This window comes from Diadema antillarum, unplaced genomic scaffold, assembly GCF_040938485.1.
Source record: "Diadema antillarum isolate AM-2024a unplaced genomic scaffold, OU_Dant_1.0 seq00000127_RagTag, whole genome shotgun sequence".
NCBI lineage: Eukaryota > Metazoa > Echinodermata > Echinoidea > Diadematoida > Diadematidae > Diadema > Diadema antillarum.
The window spans coordinates 315,492-328,440 of NW_027271206.1; the positions used below are offsets into that span (position 1 = coordinate 315,492).

At 39.5% G+C, this 12,949-nt stretch overlaps 1 pseudogene; it reads left to right on the forward strand.

Moving 5' to 3' along the window:
* The first annotated feature begins 963 nt into the window (after positions 1-963).
* Positions 964-12,536, forward strand: LOC139727353 (uncharacterized; annotated as a pseudogene).
* Positions 12,537-12,949: the final 413 nt, after the last annotated feature.

The window sequence follows — 12,949 nt, forward strand, 5'->3', positions numbered from 1 at the left end:
TAGGAAGGAGGAACCAGCGGACGTTGCAGTCGCTCACTTTAATTGAATTTAATATCAATACCGAGCTTTCGACCTTTTTACGGGTCTTCGTCACGGCTTTGAATATATATATTAGATTAAACATAATTTATTTCTGTGTGATAAAGTTGTTTTATAAGCCGTTATCTAAATACACCCGGTTATACTTTTAAAAAGCCCTGCAATACTAATGCAGCGGCTTGCTCATAATTATATTAGATTTTATTCGACTCTTCTTATATACAACGTATCATCACACTTATTCAACAGCAGGTTGAAAGAAGACTGCAATATCATAACACAGTGTAAGAGACACCGTTCTGATATCGAAGAGTGAACATGGTGATGTGAAGCTGCACATCACTTATTTGATCTTACGAGGATGGTATGAGAACTTACATTTAATGGCGTCCACCTGCCATTTGTATGTAGGTCTATCTCACCGGAACGAAAGTCCCCTTCTCATTTACCTAAGAACACAAAGGCCTTCTCTACGACAGCCCCGTTCGCATGAATTGATTCTAGCGAGAGTACAATGGGCTCTGTCCTGCCCTTTTCATGAATATTCATTGTATTGCAGAGAAAAGAGGAGGCGGTCGAGGATATATCGATCCCCCGGCTATTCTTACAATCCCTTCTTCCGTTAACCCCAAGGGACAATACTCAATAAAGGAGAGAAGCGGCCACAAACTGTGACGGCATGTAATCTAGAGCAGCGCCTTGGATACGCTTTTAGTCCCATGCCTGCACGGTGGTAAACAACGTTCTTGAATCTTTGCGCGTTTTCCTTGAAATCATTTCGTCAGACTTGCCTCATGTACACGGATTAGCAGTAGCATCTGCTTCTTGCTAACATATTATTATAAGAGAACGGACTCGCTTGACTTTTAAGAAGCAGGATGTTTCACATTCGGCGGGTAGACCAAGGCTAGAAATCACCACGGAATGGGCACGAAACATTCCAAGGTTGAAAGCACCCCGACCACAGACAGCAAGCCTGGCGTGGATCACCGCGAAGTGCCGAAGCAGGGCGCCTCGGCGTTGCGGCCCGGCGGGACCAACAATGACAAAGGGAAGAAGAAGCGAAGGAAGACTCTCGACCCCAGCTGTACGAGGGCTTCGATTTCGCCAACAAGACGAAGGTGGAGGGAGAAACTAAAAAACAGCTCCCTCGATGTCAGGAATAATTTCTCTCCATCACTAAAGTCGCTGAGTCGAATGCGACCGTCTCCGATGCCAGCTGGTACACGGACAACAGCTCCATCGAGCTCATCCAGTACGAGGATTTTGAATATCCCTTCGAGAACGTCGTGTTCGAAGGAGGAGGTGGGTAACAAGGGCCTCGCGTATGCAGGAGCTGTTAGGGTAAGTTTGCAACTTTTCCCCTCATATTTCCCTATGTTTCTTCTTCCTCCTCCTCCTCTCTCCTCCTCCTTCTCCTCCTTCTCCTCCTTCTCTCCTCCTCCTCCCCCTCCTCCTCCTCCTCCTCGTGGCTTTGTTCTTCTTCTTCTACTCTGTCTTTACCTTCTTGTCCCTCTTCCTAAATGAACACTATTTATCCATTCATAATTTCATTTCAAAGTGGAAACTTCTTAGAGATAATTATGAGACAAGATTATGCCCTTGGTGATCGTATCCGAGTACAAACACGTAAATTGACGTGCTGCTTTGTTCATGCTTAGATAGAAATAACATAAACTGCCATTTTAAAGGGGATGGGCTAGTAACCGATCAGTGGGAATCAGTGGGATGCTGGAGGATGATTGTTCCGATCCTTGTGGAATTCATTTAAAAGTACATTATATATCTTTTGTTGTGTGGAAAATCATTTGCTTCAGAATGGTCTCATATTCAAGTAATGTGCAGTTTAATGTCTCCAGGTTAGCGTGCCTGGTCAGTGACGGGGCATTGCACATTACTTGAATATGAGACCGTTCTGAAGCAAATAATTTTCACACAACAGTATTAAGTAGATATATAATGTACATGTACTCTTAAATGAATTCCACAAGGATATGGAACAATCATCCCTCAGCATTCCCACTGATTCTCACTGATTGGTTACTAGCCATCCCCTTTAAGAACTTGTTTTAGCACTTACTTAGTGAGATGTTTCGAAGATCTCTGCATTTGTACTAGTATGGAAACTTAACGAAAAAAAAGGCCGTCCATTAATGCAACCCTCAATATTCTCTATGACATCTAAAGTGTTTTTTAAAGCTATTGTTGTCGATTGACCAGACAAATAAATCTAATTTCAGTCGAGCTTTTTTCCGTCTTTTCTTATAATGAGATTCAAAAGGACTAGATAGATATAATTTGCAGACGATATCATGGCATTGAGGACAACAGCAAGTTTAATGGCAAAATATAGACAAAAAGATTACCAACAATTTTCATATTTCCCCGTTGTCTATTGGTCGAATTCAACGTTTGCAAAATGAATAAGTTGTTATTTTCATCCGACAGGAGTTTGAAAGGGTCGGGATATGGAAGAACATTCGTCGGCTGTGCGGTGCCAGTGCGGGTGCCATGTGGGCGACTCTCCTTGCGATCGGCTACAACTCTTACGAGATCGAGGAGTTTCTGGGTCTGAACTTGAGAAAAGTTTTTCTTGGTGAGTAGTAACTCAAGTCATTTTTCGCAGAGTACAACGATGAGTTGTACTCTACCCTTGAAGTATGTGTCTCACATGACCATGTATACTCTTTATATCCATGATATATGATGTGAGCTATATGTACTTGTACATGTAGGCTTCGAGATTTAACGCTCCCAAATACGTACAATTGTATCTCAACCCCCCCCCCCCCCCCCCCCGGAAAGGTCGTTTGTCTTAAGGTAACGCCTAGTTACAATATATTCAATGTTTGTGTCTTATGTTGTATCCCTTATCATTGACAGTGAATTTATACTGATAGGGCGGGAAAGATTAAGTCGAAATGACACAGTATGACTAAAATGTATATTGCATTTTGGTGACAGCATTTACTGTAATTGCGAAGTTACAATGCTCATACTCATGTACACGCTATACACTCCTTCGGGGAGGAATGCACAGGGCCAAAGTGGACAACACTCATGTCTTTCAAAAGAGGTTCCTATTTCGAATCCCGTCAAGTGCTTGTACATCCTTGGACAAAATGTTTTACATGCAACAGGTTTCTCTCGACCCAGGTGTATAAATGGGTATCTGACAACGCTAGGGTAATAATAATGGCAGGGGCTCTGGTAGAGCAGTGCTATATGGCAACATAGAGAGGCTACGCCCGATAACGATGACCATTATCCTTATTATCATTATAATAGTGATGACGATGATGATGATGATAATAGTAATAATGATTATAATAATGATAATAATAACGATAATGATGTTAATAATAGTAATAACAGGATTATTATTATTGTTATTATTATTATTATTATTATTATTTTTTTTTTTTTTTTTATCATTACTATCATTATTATTATATTATCTATTTTTATAGTAATAACAGGGTTATTATCATTATCATTATTGTTATTATTATTGTTATTCTATTATTTCTTTTTACTTATTCAAATCACTCACTCGATCTGGTCATCTACAGTCGTTGGTTACGATCAGGCTGGTCCGTGGTATTGTGTGATCAGAAATTAAGATATTTAGGTCGCTCCGCTGGCGGCTGAACAAATACTTACCCTCGTTTCTTAGGTATAGCATTCGTTAGATGAGCTGTGCTCTCGGGGTAAAATCATTTGCTATTTTTTTTTTCCTCAGACTCACTGATATGCCCCTCGCGCTTTCTATAAGGATGTTCTTTTACACGGCGCAATTATTTTCTTAAGGCTGACAATATTGTATATATATTCCTTTTTGTCTGCCAGATGCGCCGTGTGGTTCCTGTAGTCTCTTGCCGAACCTTCTACGTCACTTCGGTTGGCACCCTGCAAGGGCGCTGTTCGAATGGTTTGGTGACCGACTGGAGGAGATGCTTGGCGATGCAGACGCCACGTTCCGCGATCTGTACAAAGCGAAGAACATAGAGCTGTGTATCGTTGTAACGAACCTCTCGCTGATGAGCGCCGAATATTGCCACGTGAAGACCGTACCCAACATGCCGATAAGGACTGCAGTGCGGATGTCGCTGGCGATCCCTGGTAAGATTACTGCAGTAGTGAAGTGTGTGTGCCTGTGCGTGTGTGTGTGGGGTTTTTTTTTAGATGTTTTAATCATATAGACCGATTGAAAGTCATTGCTTTCAGACTACTAACTCATACCAATTGATTATGGGAACCTGGTATCTCCCTTACAATCTATTAGGGATTTAAAGTGAAAACGTAGTTCCCGTATGGCTGCAGAATTTGTCGATTTTTGCTCGAAAATGTACATAAATGCATAAAAATTGTTAGATAAAACGCTATGATGTAACACCTGGTGGGTAACGACAAAATGCGTAATATCAACCAAAAAAGCTTCGCCGGAAGTATTACAATCTCAGAGCTTGTCCGATCGTGTTTACTGCGTGTGCGTGATGTTTCATATTCGATTTCATCGATACATCGTCCCATAGCGGTATCCACTGCGCGCGAGAGTGAAGTATAATTCGACCATCATCGCAGCCTTCGACATATCCACTACTGAGCGGGGAGGGCGCTTCAGCAATAAAAGTCGGTATACCGACTTTTGCTATTATTTCTGAAAATACTACAAAATAACTCATTATCACGGCAAATTGCGTCTGCCAGACAAGTTTCTTGATATAACTTTTTGATATATTGTAAGCAAATTCCAAATGATGGGAGATGGATTTTGAGCCCTTGCAAGTACTGTGTTTTAGCTTTAAAGGCATACATACCATAATATGCAGATAAAACAAAAACTATTAATGCTGTAATATAGGCCTACTGTAGTTATAAATTGTGAGTCAGGGATAGAAACAACCACTGTAAAGTTTTGAATCCGCTTAATCGCTATTAAGCGTTGTTAAATACACAAAATGTGAACAATACCTATAATAAGAATGTTTCCAGACTTAACCGTGTAGAGTAACGGTTTATTGAGAAAAACACTGATATCTCCATAAACCCTAGACTTTATTGCGAAACTTTTTTTATGATAGGATGTTTTGTGACACAACAAACCTACAAATATGCATCAAATGTGATATCTTTAAACATTTTGGAAATCACTTCTCCTATAGGTAAATAGGACCTCTCGGCGAACCTTTTTAAATTTTGTGCATTACATTATGAATTTGTGTATGTGTGCTTTAATGCTTTAATGCTTTAATGCTTTAATGTACCCAAACCATCGTAATGTCATGATATGTAATGCGTAAATCAAACTGTTCAGTCTACAAACACGATTTTGTGTGTCAACAAAAGCGTGGCATGCGAAGCAAAGATAATGATAACATTAATCATGAACAAGATTACGATATTACAATGATAATGATAGTAGTAAAACAGAGTTAAGTAGCGATGAGTAATTACAGTCCTACAATTCATACTTGAAGAAAGGTTCTTTATTGTCATGGATTTTGAGCTACAAAAGTAAATGTTAATGTTGTACATCCAGTTTTCGTTGCACTAACGGCACCAACGATCAAGCATTGACTGTTCACCTGCAACACATACAATGTTACTTTGTGTCCAGTTTTATGAATGTACAGTTGTAGGCCTACACCCAGTACTTAATTTTCCTTCTATCATTAAACAAAAAGATATTGTTAATCCCTGAATTTTTAGATTAGAATGTGTGTAAGTGAGTATGTAAGCATGTGTGTGTGTGTGTGTGTGTGTGTGTGTGTGTGTGTGTGTGTGTGTGTGTGTGTGTGTGTGTGTATGTGTGTGTGTATGTCCTGCATATGTAGTGCTTTGGGATGTCTTTCGTTTTTCTGAAGGAAAATGTCATTGTTTCTTCCACTCATAATGTAGGTCTGTTCGGTGCTGTTAGAAGCAGGCAGTCCGGCGCAATTGATTACTACGTCGATGGTGGCGTCCTTTGCAATTACCCAATCCATGCTTTTGACGGTAAGTATGATGTCTTGTATACGTGTACGGTATGATGCTAAATGGGGCTCCACTGATTTGATAATATATTGCTAGCAAACAAGAGAAAAATTGCAGGCCAGTCGTAGTGATTATTGTCTTATTCAGGTGTATTCTGTGAAAAAGAAATGTACTACCTGAACAAAATGATTTTATTTCGCTCTGTTTTGATTCAAATTTTTTGTGATGAGTTTCAAATATCAACTTACTATAAGCTTGTAAGTCGTTAATATAGTAAAGTGAACAGAATGATTGCGACCCCCAAAAAGGTAGACTTGGATACCTAAGTTTGACCTCGGTATTATTTTTGTGTTGATAAAGGCTGGTGGCTGTCTATGGACCCCGAGGACAGTATGTTGCGGAGGCTTTGTCCCCTGGAAGACATCGGGCGACTCTGGGATAAGAAGGAGAGATTCGGCACCAAGAACCCGAAGACCATAGGTCTGCTGCTGGTAAGATTGAGTCCCGTGGATCTGAACCCCATAAGGGACCTTCTATGCAAAAAGAAAAATGATAATAACAATAATAGTAATAATAATAATAATAATGATAATGGAAAAAAAAAACTACGAACGATATTACACAACCGCAGTAGAGAATAGAGTGCTTGAAAGAAAACTAGGAACAATTACCATGATCAAAAACAAACAAATATTTGATACTGGCACAAAAAAAAAACACACAAAAACAATACGGTAATGTTGGTCAATGATCGCATGTCTAAAAAAAAAACCCCTCTATTTTCATACCTGTACTTCATAATCTCAATTCAACATAATGTATTGTACGGCAAATATGTGATATTATCATACATTATGTAAAACATTAAAGTGACGATTTTATACCATGCAGAAAAAGAGCTAGCTTAGGGGAAGTGTCCGAAATCCTACCAACAAGCCACTGACCTATTTCGCAAGATGTTACAACAGAAAAAAGTCGGACATATCGCGATGAACTTTCGATATGCATTGGAGAAGTAAGGCGTAGTAAAGCACGATACAATGTGCAGTCAAAATATATATCACAAACTAATTACGGAATCTTCTCGATTTTTGCATTTCCAGTACAGCAGCGATGAACCCGACATTATGGTGGCGAAACTCCTCAAGCGCAAGGTGTTCAAATCCATGCGACCGAACACAAAGTTGTCCAAGTAAGTGCAGCGTTCATCACTCATAGGACATTGGTGCCGTTACGTTTTTATTTTTTGCACTGTTTTTCATATTTTCGTCTCAGAGTCTTTTTTTTTTTCCTGCTTCCTTTCCCCCTTAACGATATAGCTCCTTAATTTCTTACTATGTCTTTGTGTATGACATGGAATTAACCAATATACTGCTCTGTTAACCCCAAAAGGCTGGGGGTTGAATAAACACCCCCCCCCCCCCCGACATTTTTCGCGACTATGCCGCTGCGCGATTTTTTTTTTGATCGCGCCGTTCGCTGACTTTTTACTTTCAAGTCGCACGCATCTTTTGACACCATTTTCGCGAAAATCGCGCATACCGTTACGACGCTGTATGACCGTTCATACATGCCTGTCAGACCGAAAATGGCTCAAAAACGTGATTTTGTGTGTAAAGTCTATGCAAATGGAGTTTTCTCACCTTATTCATAAAGATATGAATATTTTCACTTAAATAGCCTGAAATCAATTAATTTTGGCATAATTACGCTTAAAAAAAGGTTCTCTAATGAATATTGCAAAAAGAAAATGATAAAACAAACGGTCGAGAAAACTAAGAAATACATAAGAAACTTATAAAACAATAAAATACATAAGAAATTAAAGTTTGATACCAGATTTTTGTAAGGACATTGTCAGGAATGCTACAAAGAATGTTATCACCGAAAATTAGGATTCTAGGAGCTTTACTTGCTGATTTAGAGCAAAATGTATGATTTTATGCATATATTAGCATAATTAATCAATATAATGAAAATTTACATTTCTTTTTGTATAATGTGGTACATTACACCACAGGTAATACATGCGCCAATTTTCATGTCGATTGCGAGAGCGATGGCTGAGATCTCGGGGGGTGAATCAACCCCCCCCCCCCCCCCCCCCTTGGCCACAGAACACCCCAAAAACCCGGCCTGGTTAGGGTTAAGACATTACGTGCGTCAATCTTTCCGGATTTTTTTTTCTTCTCCCTGCAGCTACAAAGCCAAAATAGAGAAAAGACCGAAGTTTCTGCTTACAATAAAGCACTTAACGTTTCTGATGGTCATTTATCAACATTTAAAGAAAAGACCTAACTTACTGCTTACAATAAAGTACTTCGCGTTTCTGATTGTCATTTATCAACATTCTTTATAAATTTGATGTAACGTGAAAATCCTGCTATTTGTGCCGTGATTTTATGCTAGTTTCTAGTACTGCTATTATTACTATTCATATATTTTCTTTTAGAATTTTGAATGCTAAGAATCAATATGGCTTAAAGTACATGATTACTTACAGTTTTTATTTGAATAATATCTAAAAGTCAACTTTTTTGCGTACTCAAATATTTGGTCATACACTGTTACTATTCTGTCTTACCCTGTGCCCTGTCCAACTTTCCTCTATCTCTTTAATTCGTCATCTCTTATTGGCACTGTGATACATTTTGAAATGTTTTCTCATTTGTGTGTGTGTATGTGTGTGTGTGTGTGTGAGGTAATGAACTACTCATGTATGTGCATGTGTGTGTATTTGTCAATTCTTGTCTTTATTTTTTGTGAACATTTTCCATGTTACAATTAATTTGTATGGATTTTGAACAATTTTCATTCCTTGTAGATGATTTCGTAAGCATTTGCTTTGTTTAAAAAGTTCAAAACCTTGTTGGAAGCCAGCTTATTGCTGAAAACAGTGGTCATCCGTGATTTAAAATGAAATTAGCCGACAAAGATTTCATGATGAATGATTTTCTGAACTGATAGATGAATATCATTGTTGCTCATCGAACAGACAACGGATGAAGATGAAGGAGATGAGAGATGCAGCATTTCGCGAACACCACATCGTCACGGCAGCGATGTCCAGCTTCCTCCAACTCCTGCGCGACTGCGACCTCGACCGGAGCGGCACGATCACGAGGCAGGAGCTGAAGGACGCCTTCGCCAAGGGCGGCGATGTCTTCAACGAGGACCAGAGGCGGGACCTCTTCGGGGCCAACTATGAGGTCGACGACATCTTCGACTTTCTGAACTGCGACGCGGACGACGAGGTATGAAAAATGCTCCTTTTGCCAGCCTTCGCAAATTTTACTTACCTCATACTGCCACTACTGTACAATATTCATGTCAATTTTCTCTTTGCTTTAAGTGCGTTCTTTTACTATTTAATTGCTGGCATTTTACAAAATAATAAAAAAGACTTTGCTGTGGAACTTATAGTTTCACCTTGATTACAATATTTGTGAAAAATACGTTATCAAGATGATATGTCACGATGGATGTGCATAAGATTAACAATTCTACAAATGAACTCTAGGTCGGCAGTTTCTAATTACTGTTGAGAATTACACCGTTTGTTTATTCATTTCCATCTGAGAATATGGCTGGATTGCCCATATTTAGCAACTTTAAGCTGGTCTTCCATGGGGTCCAGTTGGATGTGATGTGGAACCACTTCACCGGGTTAAGCACCCTGCTGTCTGCGATGAATGAATGAAGCGGGATCTTTTACGTGCATGAGTTGTATACTCTCTCATACACGGGACCTCCATTTTATGTCCTATCCGAGGGACAAAGTGTTTTGCCTCTTGCTGGAGGGGACGGTATGCTTACACACAACATCACAACATTGCTCAGTCCAGACTCGGGTTCGAATGCGGGCCCTTAGGATCGTGAGGCAGACGCTCTACCGACTGAGCCAACTCGCCGGCCGTTTGAATGATAATGATAAAAGAAAGCGTTCTTATAGAGAAGGCTTAAAGGGATGGTACAGTATTGGTGGAGATGAGAATTGGGCTTTTAACTTTTTGTGAGATACCAAGAAAACACTTATGACATAGTAAAGAGCATACCATTTTAAGAGGAATTCACAGTTTATTTGATGAAAATCGGGTTTGGAATGATTGAAACATCCAAAAACAAAGTAAAACAAAGCGATCGTAATAAAGTGTGGGTCATTGCTCTTTTTTGGATATCTAAACCATTTTTAGAACCAATTTTCATCAAATAAACGTTCAATTCCTCATAGAATTACATGCTCTTTCACATTTCATAAGATGTTTCTCACTATCTCACCAAAAACTTAATGTTACAAACCTGAAATTCGGTCTCAAACCAAAACTGTACGATCCCTTGAAGAACGAAAGCATTCACCGTTGCCCCTCTCTTTCTGTCTGTCGTCTTCCTGCCCTAATATTCAGATTTCTTTCAATGAGCTGATGGCGTTCGCAGAGCAGAACGGAGTTGCCATCCAGACAAACTTTCAGGGCTACTCTCGCCGCGACATCAACAAGGTTTCGGATTTCTTCGCAGCTCTAACGGACACGCTGTTGGTCAACGTTAAGCGATTGTTTAACTCGGTAAGCTTGTCTCAATAACTGTTTTCCCTTTCTTGGACATATGTTGGAGTTTACCATTAAACTACTGCTAGTTTCCGGTGCTTTCATCCCTGTTAAGATGAAAGATTGTTTATCCTGTACTGTTAATGTAATCCCAAAATCTGATTGTTGGTAACACAATTGTGATTGGACAAACTTTGAGTAGTTCGTTTGGACGGAATTGAAGCAACAGTACCAAAATGGACAATCTGAGAGAACTGATATGCGCAAAAAACAGAACGAAGGAAATATCAAGTTTCGTGTTTGTTTTTACGGTTGTCGAAATCCATGAAATTACGCCATTGTACGTCTGGTCATATAAGATTTACTCGCCTTGCCAGAAATTACAAGGACAACTATGATAAATAATATGTAATCCATACGATTATGGATGCGTTTGTTCCCATGTGAGCAACATGCACTATTCAAGACATGCCTGGAATGCATTTCTTGTACGTATGCAGTGTGTTAACTCAAATTTCGTTGTCATCAGTTTTGTTTCATTTTGTTTTATCCACGAAGGACGATGACATTGAACGCACCATTGGGATCGACACAGTCTACATTGGAACGACGGATTTTAAACTCGAGGATGGAGACAAACAGTTTCTAATTCAAGTAAAGTCAACTTCCTCTCTTTCTCTCTCTCTCTTTCTGTGTTACTATATATATATATATATATATATATATATATATATATATATATATATACATATATATAATTATATATATATATATATATATATATATATATATATATACATCTTTAACTATCTCTCTCTCTTTTAGCTTGGTCATATGGATTTAAATTTACCATCTTTGCCAGGGGAATTAATCAAAGGCAAAGAAAAAAAAAATGTTTCGGATCCCTTCATGTTGCCCTTCAAGTGTCCAACAACAAGTCTCTTGGTGCTCTCATGGTGCTTTTTAAAATGATTCTTTCTGCGATAAAAAACCAATAATTCCGACGTGTAAAAGATTCTTATTTGGTAACCTCTACTTGAATGCTCATGTACATTCTATGTCGTTGTATGTTATGCGAAATACTAAACATTTATGCTTTGAATATCGCTTGTTTTCTATTTTTTACTTCATGGCATTGTTACTCTATTGATTAAATTCCATCACATTGTCTTTGTGCGATGATTATCTCCTTGCCCTTATTTGGAAAATACTAAATGAAAATTTATTCTGACAACGCCCCCCCCCCCCTTTAAAAAATGTCAGCACTGGATAGCGAATCTGATGTAAAGAAAATTTATAGCACCATTGTTTACCCTTGACATTCTTAATTCAGTTAAGCTTTGGTTATGACATTTATCTTAATCAATATAGACTGGGCGTAAGAGTTGACGTTTCCCCCTATTCGAATGTTATACCATACAGCAAGGCGAACGTGCTGTGCGGTCCTATCTACGTCACTACGTGCGCCTGAACGACCCACCGTTGAAAGCAGCGTTACGGGGCGGGAGCGTTACGGAGAGCACGTTCATGTACGACGAAGCGAAACAAAAGACTGATCAGAGACAACACGCCGCGGAGGCGCAGCCGTGCTCGTCCGCCGCTCCTCTCACCGAATCTAACCTACGCGCGCACGAACAAATTGAAACGGAGCGCACGTCTGAACATGATGGCTCGACGAGCACCAGCGAACATTTTGCGGCACAAGTACAAGTAACGACACCACGTGAGCTTTCGCCTCTCAGGGTTGTTCCGCCTTCAGTACGCCTACAACGTCCAGAGGAATCTCCGGCAGATGTCGACGTCGCCAACGCTGGACATTCTTCGTCGCCTAGGTACGGAGAACTGCAACAAAGCGATGGTACACCTTCCCGGAATGCCTCTCCAAGATCTGATGATGGCCGTCAGTTGGTTAAGGTAAAGCGGGGAACCCGACTAGCTGAAGTCCATAATGGCTCGTTCGACGTTCACGAGTTATAGCTCTATAAATTAGTATTCAATCCTCTTAACTGTTACTTGCCTATCTATAAAACCCTTGGAATTACACAAGGTTTCTTCTTTAGACGGTTTTAGATTTGCCTATTTTGGGGAATTCTTCCTTCGTGAAACAGAATTTAATGTATCGTGTATTTCTCAGTTCATCGCCTATCAATGAGTTATATATACATGTAATTAAATATCAGTCAGAATTGGAAAACATGACCCGGGCAAAATATCATGTCAATTTCAGCAGAAGACAAATTACCCTTCGCCAGATTACTTGATGTCATCTGAAAGTTGTTATGCAAGTTTTATAAATCCACATTGGCTTTACATGAGCCGCATGAACTTGGGTTTATAGGGGAAAATTTGTGGGCTGCAGACTCCCCTCCCACTTCTTGCTACAGAAAATA